The sequence below is a fragment of the Panthera leo genome, chromosome E2, assembly GCF_018350215.1.
Source record: "Panthera leo isolate Ple1 chromosome E2, P.leo_Ple1_pat1.1, whole genome shotgun sequence".
In the NCBI taxonomy this organism is placed as follows: domain Eukaryota; kingdom Metazoa; phylum Chordata; class Mammalia; order Carnivora; family Felidae; genus Panthera; species Panthera leo.
Window position 1 is genome coordinate 28,983,427 of NC_056693.1, and position 11,574 is coordinate 28,995,000.

The window sequence follows — 11,574 nt, forward strand, 5'->3', positions numbered from 1 at the left end:
AAGAACTAAATATATCCATTGAATGAGGGCAAATACTTGGGAGTCATGGTGGACATCTGATGTTCGCTAGCCTAGACTCCATGCCCACTTTTTGGGAAAACCCATCTCATGTTGGGATGAGATGTGGGGATCCGGCCCTCTTCCACTCCAGATTCATAGGATGTTAGTAGACTTGACCTCCAATCCCCAAACCTCATCGAGACATTGGTTCAAGGGGATCCATGTGACATAACTCAAGCCAATGAGACTCCATTCTGGAACTTTTGCTGAACATGTTTGGTACTATTGGCCGTCATTTATCTTTGCCATCTTGAGACAGAGAACCTGCATGAGGATGAGATACTACAGAAGAAAACAGAGAGAAAGAGACGGTGAGAAATCTTCCCTGGAATGGTTCAGTGATGTGAACCAGTTTTTTCCTCTTCTGTGTTTGTTCGTATGGGTTTCTGTTACTTGCAACCAAGGAGTTCTGCCTGGCATCATGGCCTCTCAGCTCATGGGCGACCAGAGGAAGGTGTCCAGTCCAGTTGGTCAAAAGGGCAAAGGATTGTGGGCCTCAGCCATGGGGTTGAGTGTGATGCTACACCAGTGACAGCAAACCTGTGTCCTATACCCATGAGGACATCCGTGACCAGGGTATCTTTCCTGGTGAGTCCAGACGTGACTGCAAGTACTTTTCCACTTAGTATTGGGTAACCCAATACTTAGTATTACCCACTTAGTATCGGGTAACCCAACTGATCAGCCACGCTTGTCACAAGGACAGACCTATGTGTCATTCATTCTTGCTCGAGGCCCTGGAGAGGAGCTGGGTGAGAGGGCCTTTTCTGGGAGGACCTGAAGAGAAAGGCTGCCGTAGACTCAAGCCACGAGCCCAGGCCCAGAGAGGACTTAGTAACATTGAGTGGGCTTAACGATGAGGGCCCTAAACAGAGGGCCCTGACTCAAAACAGAGCAGGAGGGCAGGACTTGGGCTCTGGAAACCCTCTCAGGGGCTACCCATCTAAGCTGACTGCTATGGATGGACGAGACTTTACTGGAATAGCAGCATGGCTTCCCAGAGCCAGAATGCTGGGGGTCAAAGTCGGCTTTGCTACTTTTTCAGTTATGTGACCTTGGGCAAGGTTCTTGACCCGTCCTTAGGTTTCTTCACCTGTAAAATGGGGATAATAACGACACCACCACCCTGGGTTGGAGTGACTGTTGGATGAGCTTATTTAGGTAAAGCACTGAGACTGACACCTTATGCATATTAAGTACCACATGTTTGTTAAGCAAACAAATAAATAAAATCTTTATCTTCAGGGGTTCAGCTGAGGGTCTTGCTCAGAGGTAAGGAAGTCAGTCCGGAATTAATGCTCCTACTTATCCCACTTTTTCTCTTGCTTTCTCTCTCATTCGTTCAGCAAACACTTGTTAAGTGCTGATCCTGGGCCAAATGCAGGAACAGCTTCACTGCTAGAAAATTCTTGAGATTTTAGCTCATGGATGATGCAACCCTCAACAGGGCTTCTAAATGTGCTCTCCGAAACTTCCAGATCACACCCAAGCAGCATCAGGACGATGTTCTGAACCTTTCTTTCCATGGGATTCACACTCCTGCGCTTGACCTTGCCGGACACATTTTCCCAAAGACGATGAGTTTCCTGCTTCTTAGATCTAAGACACTGGGGCTCCAGGAGGTGAAAAAACTTGCCTAAGGACCATCAAGCAGGGTGTGGTAAAGCTAGGTTTGCAACCTGGGTGTGACTTATTTTGTCATCATTTTCCCGTGGGCCCCCCGGTTTCCAGCGGCCTAGCTTGCTGTCATGCTGAGTGGCTGGTGTTTCTTTCTCTCCCACTGCATTGCGCAGCTCTGGAAATCTAGAGCCACGTTTCATGGATCTCTGCCTCACTGGCCCCAGAGTGAGCCCTCGGAACAGCTATAGGGTTGGTTGCATTGCCAGGGAGTGTATGCAAATGGCCCAAAGTTGCGAATCAAGTCAGCAGCTGGAGAAGTGCTAGAAATATATCCTTTCTTGGAAAAGCCCCCCAGGAGCCTACATTCTGCACTCCTTGCTGGGTCGCAAGAGGCTGTCCATTTCCCGCTGAGATCTTTGTCCCTTTCTCATGTCCTGAAACGTTCTTGCCTAGGATTGGGCTTCTGGGGATAGGTGGATGGAGAACTCGGTGAAGGACAGCCTCGGAACATCCCCTCGGGGGCCAGAGTCCTCCCCCAGTGGTTGGAGCAGCCACACCAGCCTGGCCCCAGTCACCAACATCTCCATGAAGGGCTATTGACTGTCATCTCCTCTTTGCTGGGAACGGGCCTCTTCCCTTATGATTTCCTGTTCCCTGGCCTCTCTCTAATTTATTGCTTCTGTTTATGATTTGAGGTTAAATGCTTTCAGCTCCATTTTCTTCAAAACATAGATTTCATTCCCCCTGCCAAGTTATCGACTGCTGGTCCCTGCACAACAGGCTCCAGGAAGGGGCGGGGGTCGGGGGGGCGGGTAGTCAGCTTAATGAGACCTCCTGCTTGCTCCTGTGTGAGCTGGGCCGGCAGGTCTCAGCTCAGCCATTTCCAAACTGTTTCCAAAGAACCTACACATATCCAGCTCCCGAAAGCTGCAGTATGGATTATGTGAACCATTCAGTCTTAGCATTTTAGACATGCTCCTAAGGCAGGAGGCACTGACGGCGGGTGGAAAGGGAATACATCTGGGCCTAGTGGGGTAGGAGGGCCTGGGAGAATGGGGAAATACGGGGGACAGAGCAGGCTCCAGGTTAGCACCTGGAAGGAGCCCAGGCTTCCCCACCGCCCCCGCCCCCCCCCCCCCCCAACCTGGAGCAGCTATTTCGCAAAGAACACAGTCTGCTGGGCAAATGGGTCCATTTCTGGATCCCGGTTTGAAGGGTTACCTATAGCCTTCTGGCCAGGTAAAGCCACTCACCTGTTTTCATGGCCCCCGGAAAGCCCTGGCCTTCTAAAGCCACATCATTCCTGGCCAGAAGTCTCTGTGGGGATATTGGCTGGCCTCTCTTTTGGATTCACCTTATGGGTTGTTGGGCTTCTCTCTAAATTTCTAGCCTGGTTCCCTTCAATTCCTAGCTGTCTACCTGGTTTTCTTGCCTGGACTCTATCTTGTCATTCATTCATTTATTCATTCATTCATTCAATAAGCTGATACTGGGCACCTACTCCTTGCTTGGGACAGCATCCCCCCAGCAGATGGATGGGCGCCATTTTCCTCTGCAAGGATCACCAATTAAGTGATCCTGAGGGTAGAGTGGAGACGATGCTTTCCCAGAATGGGAGCTTTCCAACATACCCAATGGCAACTACAGGCTAGTGGGCTCTGTCCACAGTGTATGTAGAGGCTCTGACCCAAGATACGAGGGCCCTAAGAAAAATATACCTTGGCCATTGTCCACAGGAATTTGGCAAACGCTTTTTAAAATGACTCCAGCCATGCGAACAATTCCCTAATGCTACTTCCTAATGCCATACTGTTAGCTGAAATCCCCGGGTCGGTCGGGGAGTGTTCTCGGTTCATGCTTCCCCTGGGGTTATGGAGGAGACCACCTCTGGACAGCCTCTCCCGGGAGGTGATCGAGGGCCTGGGGTTCAGTGAGGGGCAGGCTGCTCTTGTCTGCCCGGTTGCGATCAGGTGTGCTCCCTCAACTCCATTCTGTCTTTGCTTCGCCATATCCACTCCAGTCCTACCCTCAGGTTTTATAAGTTCCAGGTTATTCAGTTTGGTGGGGGTGATACCGGGCCAGGCCTTCTCCAGACACTTGGAATTCCAAAATATTTTGTGCATCCCTGTTGACTCTGTCTTGAGCGATTGTTCCAAAAAATCAAACAAAACGTTTCCGACGAGAGTCTACCAGTGGCTGCTATTCAGGAGCTGTTGAATTAATGCAGGTGAGCCCAATTTGGAAGGTAAAGTATACGGATACCGGATAGCAATATTGTCCAGGGCTCATCTCCTGCACGTAGAGGGATGCTTTAAGTTTGTTCCAATTTGGACTTTAAAGAGAAAATGTAACACCACTAACGAGTGTGAAAGCCTTTAATATGTCAAAATTCAGAGAGTGTTGGGGAGCAGGGAAAAGAGTGAGAGGGGAAGGTCAACCCAGAGGATGATCTCAATGGACAAAGGATCATCAGATGAGTTTCAACTCGCTGCATTTCTCTGCAAGCTGTTTTCTCTCCTGTTATGGACTGAACTGTGTCTTCCCAAAATTCACATGTTGAAGCCCTAACCCATAGTGCTTCAGAATGTGACTGTATCGGAGACAGGGCCTTTAAAGAGATAACCAAGTTTGGGGCACGGGCGTGGCTCAGTTGGTTGAGCATCCGACTTTGGCTCAGGTCATGATCTCGCGGTCCATGGGTTTGAACCCCGCATCAGGCTCTATGCTGACAACTCAGAGCTTGGAACCTACTCGGGGTTCTGTGTCTCCCTCTCTCTCTCTCTCTCTCTCTCTCTGCCCCTCCCCTGCTTGTGCTCTCTGTCTCTGCGCTCTCTAAAAAATAAATAAACATTAAAGAGACAATCAAGTTAAAATCAGGTTATTAGAGTGATGCAATACAATGTGACTGGTGTCCTTATAAGAAGAGGAAGTTAGGATGCACACAGAAGGAAGGTCGTGTGAAGACGTGGGGAGGAGATACCATCTACAAGACTTGTGAGGGCCTCACAAGAACCCAGCCTCCTGACACCTTGATCTCGGACTTCCCAGCCTCCAGAACTATGAGAAACAAATTTCTGTTGGTTAAGCCATCCAGTGTGTGGTATTTGCTATGGCAGCCCAAGCAGACTGAAACACTTCCCATAGACCGGGAAGGTGTGATGTACCCGAGCATCCAGTGGTTAGGACAATGGAAGCTGACTTTGAAAGTGAACCTGGCTGTGGATGGAATAATTTCAGGAGAGTGAGGAAGGGGGTCTGGGCCAGCTGACCTGAGGTCAGTCCTTAGCTTGTGAAGTTCTGAAGGGTAAGTCCTCTCTATGTGACCTAATTGCTCACTAGTGTCCTTAAGGGAGGAGAAGGGGACATATGAGTGGGTCATGTTTCCATGGAACAGTTCTGTTCTTTGCCAGGAAAGCTACGATCTTTCTCTTTTTCCCATCTCCTTCTTCTTCTCCTGTGAGTTGGATGCTTCCAATTCCACCACTAGGACTGTTTTAAAAAAAACCAACTTAACAGAGATGCCTGGGTGGCTCAGTTGGTTAAGGGGCTGACTCTTGATTTCAGCTCAGGTCATGATCTCACTGTTCGTGGGATCAAGCCCCGCCTGGGGCTCTGCACTGACAGCAGAGAGCCTGCTTGGAATTTTCTTTCTTCCTCTGTGTCTGCCCCTCCCCTGCTCTCACTTTCTCTCAATCTCTCTCTCTCTCTCTCAAAATAAATAAATAAGTTGCATTTAACTTAATAAACGTAAAGATCTAATTGACTTTATTGGACAATTTGTGTATTAGACAGTATTCCCTCCAGCAGGTGGAAAGGAGCTCCACTGAGGAAAGGTTTTCAAAGGTGGAAAAGGTGCATTGAAAGGAAGTTATTGGCAAAGGAGCTATCATTTCAGGCAAGGTTGTCCTTCTAAGAGGATTAGAAGGGCCTACTGGGTGGGTTGTCTCACCAGTGCTGACCAGGAAGTTCTGTGTCGACTGGTTAAATGCCATCTTCCTGAGGGGCTGAAATTCTAATTAGGTTAGATACTAAGTCTTGGTTAGCCAATGTGGGGTTTGGCACAAGTGACTCCATTTTGTAACTACCGTCTCCTTTTTAACAATTCCCCTCTTTTGCTCAGACTCTCCACTTAACCGAGAGACCTGATCAAAATTTAAGGCATTGGTGCTGCTCGTGGCTACCGCTCTGTAGTTCTGACAGCTTTTATCGATCCTTTATGTGGCATTCACGGGTCATGACGTTTTTTTTGCTTAACCCCTGTGATATTCACAGGCCAAGACTTCAGCGTCATACATTTTAAATTGGCTGTTTTCTTTGTTGCCTTTCTAATGTCTCAATCTTAGGAAAATCATTTGCTCGGTGGTGAGTGGCTGTGAATATGCATTTAAAGCTTTCGAGAAAATACAACACACCAGGGAGATTATTATGACTATGAAGCAGGACGAGTCCCAATGTTTGCAGTGAATTTTGGAGCCATGGTCCCCCAAGACCCAAACCAATCAGAATCAAATAAGTCCAAGAAAGGCCCTGTGATGTTGCGTTTTTAGGCCACGTGGCTTGCTCAGTGACCTTATGTAACTGAGTTTCAACTTCCTTAGGGGTGTGAATCCAGGCACAGCAGGTGGCGTGGGCCACAGCACGGACACCTCTTTACTCAGCCAAAAGATAATCAAGGACTATCCTGTTATCAAGAACTTTGGTGGCAGAGACTAAGGTTTTCTCTGGCAGCTTTTGTCTCAGCAATGCATTCCGCGGCATCTTTAAGAGTTAAGGAGAAGCTTCTGAGCATATTCTCGTTTACATTCATTCCTAATCAAAGAAGTACAGCCCTACCAAAGGAAGAAACCCTCAATCATGAATACTTCCTGGTAATTTCTTTCGAATTTGATGATGTAAATCCAGGGGGATCAACCGATGAGGTTTCTGAGTTGACTTGTGAAAAGTTGGGACAGATGTTGTCAGGGCCCAAACCACTTCCTGCTAAGGGGGCATTTAATGGAGTCATTTGCAGGAATTAGCCTGTTGAAGCCAGGAGTCAGGTTTTCTCCAAGCCTAAAGTCACATGCTGCTTTAAATTCCTTAGCAGTGACCTGGGACATACGGATGATGGTGTTATCTTTCCAGGCCAGCACCAGAGTAAAGGAAAGAAGAAGAAGAAGACAGAGTGTCACGTTCAGTGGAAGTATGGAGTTTTGATCCGCCATCTTGGGAGGAAGCTGTCTGCCTTGATGTTGGCCACTTCCTCGTCAATTTCACTTGGAGGTCTCCAGCGTTTGCACAGGACTGGATGTCAGATGGAGTCTTCTTCAGCCGTGAGATATAAACCTGGGGTTCAAGTACCTGAGGTTTGGCCGCCATCTGGGTAGTAAGGAGGACCTGATATGGTCTCTGTCCAGGAGTTTCAAGGGCAGTCTCTGTTCTTATTGATTCCAAATCAGAGGGCAGGAGAAAATTGGAAACTTTAGTTTGGAAGAGTCGGAGCCAGATACTTGAGGAAACCAGAAGATTTAGGACTTGGTCCCAGTTCCAAGTACATAACGAAATCTCAAAGGCGATTAACGGGATTAGCATCTAATGTAGACAATGGCACAAATGTAATTTTTCTCTTACAATTATCCCTATTTTCCCCTAGGAATAATCACAGTAAAACAAATCTGTTTCCATTAGCGTTGGCTGATTATTTACATAAGTGCACCAAGAATAGTGACTGACCATAGAAACTCTTTTTAAGACTGCTTTGCTGGAGTCTTAGAAGCAAAGTACCAGGCTGAAGTTTTGAAAAGCCTTGATCAGCTCTGTAAAGTCAGCCTTAGTTCCTTAAAACTGCCTGGTCGTATCTGAGTGTTTCAAATATAACGTTCCAGCCGAAGCCTTGATAACGTGGCCAATATGTTCAACTGTTCTCCTTTTATAAGGAGAACAGATTCTTACTAAACGTATGCAAGCAACTAACTGTATTGCCATGAAAAAAAAAAACACTCAAAAGAGTTTTTAAAATCTGGAGGGACCAAGGGAGGAGAAAAAGTAAATGTATCATCTTTGCTTACAAAGGTATTCTTTTTTTTTTTTTTTTTAACATTTATTTATTTTTTGAGACAGAGAGAGACAGAGCATGAACGGGGGAGGGTCACAGAGAGAGGGAGACACAGAATCTGAAACAGGCTCCAGGCTCTGAGCCGTCAGCCCAGAGCCTGACGCGGGGCTCAAACTCACGGACCGCGAGATCGTGACCTGAGCCGAAGTCGGACGCTTAACCGACTGAGCCACCCAGGCGCCCCAAAGGTATTCTTTATCAAACTGTTATAAGTCATAGGTAGCTTAAGAGAAAAAAAATTCCTTAAATCTGGAAAAAGCACCACATTAGAGAACCCGTGATGTTTCAAACAAAAAGACATAAAAAGTTTATAATCCTCCTCCTCAGTTTTTCTTTCAGCCCGTGTTATTAATTCTTGTTCTCCTTGAATCTAGTTTTTTCAATCGTTTTGGGAATTCTCACCCCGTTCAGTTTTATGATCTTAAAGTTATCAGAAAACTCGTACTTGTCCAAAGCCCTCTCCTTGAATCTTCTTGGAGATGAAGTGCTTTTGCAGGAAGACTTTTGCAAAATACCGGAGCAAAACAATAATTGTCTGCAAATGACGAAAGACTTTAAGAATGTCCATTGTTAGAGATCTGATGAGAGTTTATTTTAAAGGAATTGATGAGGAAATTTGGTGACTTCTGTAATATGCATCATTCTCAGGTACTAACTGGAATCATGTCTGATAACATTATACCAGGACATATCAGACTTTGGGAATCTCACATAATTTCTAGACTACCATTTACAACTCAAATAGAAAGAGAGCTCAGTATTCTTATTTACAGTATTTCCCACATAATTTAACATATCAAACATGCCTCATTGGTTTAAAATCTGCCTTTTTGTATAAGGAGAGAGAACAAGGCCTTTGAGATGTTCCAAGGACTCTCTGGAAAGTCTCAAGGTTAATTTGAGGTCAAAAAGACTTCATTCAGTGTCTGATTTTGAGAAATTTCGTAAAAATACCAAAAGGAAAACACTTGTCAAATAGGATCGCAGTTCGCTCAGAACCAGTACTGACTTACTCATTTCAATACAGTGACAGTTAAAGGTTTTGGCAAGCAAATACAGAAAGTTAAATAGCTGTAGGTGAAACTTAGCTCTTTTAATGCAGAAGACTCAGTTTTATTAAGTAATCGAAGACTTGATAAAAACAACCCAAGAAATTATTTTGACAAAACACAAAATTTTGCTCTCCAGGTAGATTACTTAAAAGGTAAAGAAAAAAAAACTGTCAAAATTTCTTATTTTTTAGAATTTATATATTTATTTTGAAAGAGAGAGAGAGAGAGAGAGAGAGAGAAGAGCATGCTCATGTGCAAGAAGGGAAGGGGCAGAAAGAGAGAGAGAGAGAATCTCAAGCAGGCTCCATGATAGCACAGAGCCCTACATGGGGCTCTGTCCCACAAACCATGGGCTCATGGCCTAAGCCAAAATCAAGAGTCAGATGGTCAATCTGACTGAGCCACCCAGGCTCCTCTATCAAAATTTCTTATTAAGAGCAGAAAACAGGGGCACCTGGGTGGCTCAGTCAGTTGAGCGTCCGACTTTGGCTCAGGTCATGATCTCACGGTTCGTGGGTTCAAGCCCCATGTCAGGCTCTGTGCTGACAGCTCAGAGCCTGAAGCCTGTTTCAGAGTCTGTGTCTCCCTCTCTCTCTGACCCTCCCCAGCTTTCACTCTGTCTCTCTCAAAACTAAATATTAAAACAGAAAACAATAACGTAAGAAACGTTTGTCCTTTTAACAGAGAGAAAACCGAATTCTAATTTTGTACCAACTTGCTTTTTATATTAAAACTCATTCAATTCATTAAATTCATTCTAACCTTAGCCAGTACTGACCACACATAAAATTTATTTTCCTTATTTCTAGTAGTTTTCAAGACATAAATTCAAAATTTTAACCCATAGAAACTCTTAATTTCTAGTGAAAACTAAGAAATGAGCAGTTGGGAACTTTTACCTTACGCATCGTTTAGCACAAGTGACTCCATTTTGAGTCTAGAGTCTCCTTTTTAACAGAAACTTCCATAGCCTAAGGCAGCGTGTGCCAACTCTGTGGGTGTGTCGTGTGGCCTATGGGGGCTTTACAAATGTCCACACCTGGGTGCTCCCTCAGACTCACTGAAACAGAACAACTGCAGGTGTAAAAAGAGGTTTCCAGATCAGATGGTAAAGTGCTCTGACTACAGAAGGTACGGGAGGTGGAAAAACTTCCTTTCCTCCCTTTTACGTTCTAAGACTGGCCTCCTAAGAATACTCTAATAATTGAATTGATATAAGATAGGTTAACAAGAGAAAAACAAACAAAAGTTTGAGAGCATGTACATGTATCTTCTGTATACATGGGAGAGACCCGGGAAAACTAACTCCCCAAAATAGCCCAAGCCATCACCTTAAATACTATCTTTAGCTAAGGATAAATGTAGATGTTGTGGAGGTGGGTGCAGTCAGGGAGGCTTGACAGGAAATGTGCAGTCAACAGGGTAAAGTCTGATGCAGATTTAAGTTCCAGCCTTCTCCGTTGAGAGATTTTGGAGACTGAATCATCCCCCTGTTTCTGGTGTAACAAGGGAGCTGCCCTTAAAATGGGTATTTCTCTCATAAATGTAAATGCCTCTTATCAAAAGGTAACTTCTACTCAGTTTCCAGAGCTTCACCTGTGTTTGCTGTTTTTTTTTTTAATTAAAAAACATTTTTTAAATGTTTATTTATTTTTGAGAGAGAGAGAGAGGGAGAGAGAGAGGGTGAGTGAGGAAAGGGCAGAGAGAGAGAGAGAGAGAGAGAGAGAGAGACAGAATCAGAAGCAGGCTCCAGACTCTGAGCACAGAACCCGATGCGGAGCTCGAACACACAAACCCTGAGATCATGACCTGAGCCAAAGTCAGACGTTTAACTGATTGAGCAACTCAGGCTCCCCTGTGTCTTCTGTTTTTAAAAAACAAAAAAACAAAAAGACAACCAACTTAAAATAACCAATATGCCAAAGACGCATGTTTTTGGGTGGTATATTTTGGTCCCCTTCGAAGGTATTAGGCATTGAGTGAGTGATGATGGTAGGGCTCATCATTCTCTGCTGCCCGGTCCCCAAAGGCCAGCAGGTAGAAGTGGTTGGAGTATGAGGGGGTTCCCCAAGACGGCAAGGACAGGGGTTCTTTCTGTGGGGATGGGTTAGGTCTTTCTAGGCTTCTGCTTTCTTATATAACAGCCATGCTCATCTCCTAAGATTCATAAGGTTGTGAAGAGCCTTTTGTGTTCTGGAGAAAGTTGTAGAACTCCCCAGGGTTCATGTTTTAGGGTCTTGCCTGGTCAGAGGCAGCCGTCTTAGATGTGCTGTCCCTTCCCAGAGTGCTTTGGGAATACAAGGAAGCAGCAGAACCCCCTACCTCTCACCTGTGGAGTGATGCCTGGGTAAAAGGAGATGGCCTATTTGTGGGAGTCCACGTGGGGAGACCTCAGGTTGGTGACTTATCTGTCCATGCCTCTGTTTCCTCTGCTGTAACACAGGGACATTAATAGTACTTTTGTTGCAAAGATGTTGCCAAGGACAAATGAAAAAATGCAGGTGAAACTCTTAGAATTCCTGTCTTAGAGTAAGCTTTTGATATTGATGATGGTGATGATGGCGATGATGATGGTGATAGTGGTGATGGTGATGGTGATGATGGTGAAGATGATGGTGAAGATGATGGTGATGATGATGGTGATGATGATGGTGATGGTGGTGATGATGACGATGATGGTGATGATGATGGTAATAGTGATGGTTATGATGGTGATGGTAATGATGATGGTGATGATGATGGTGATGG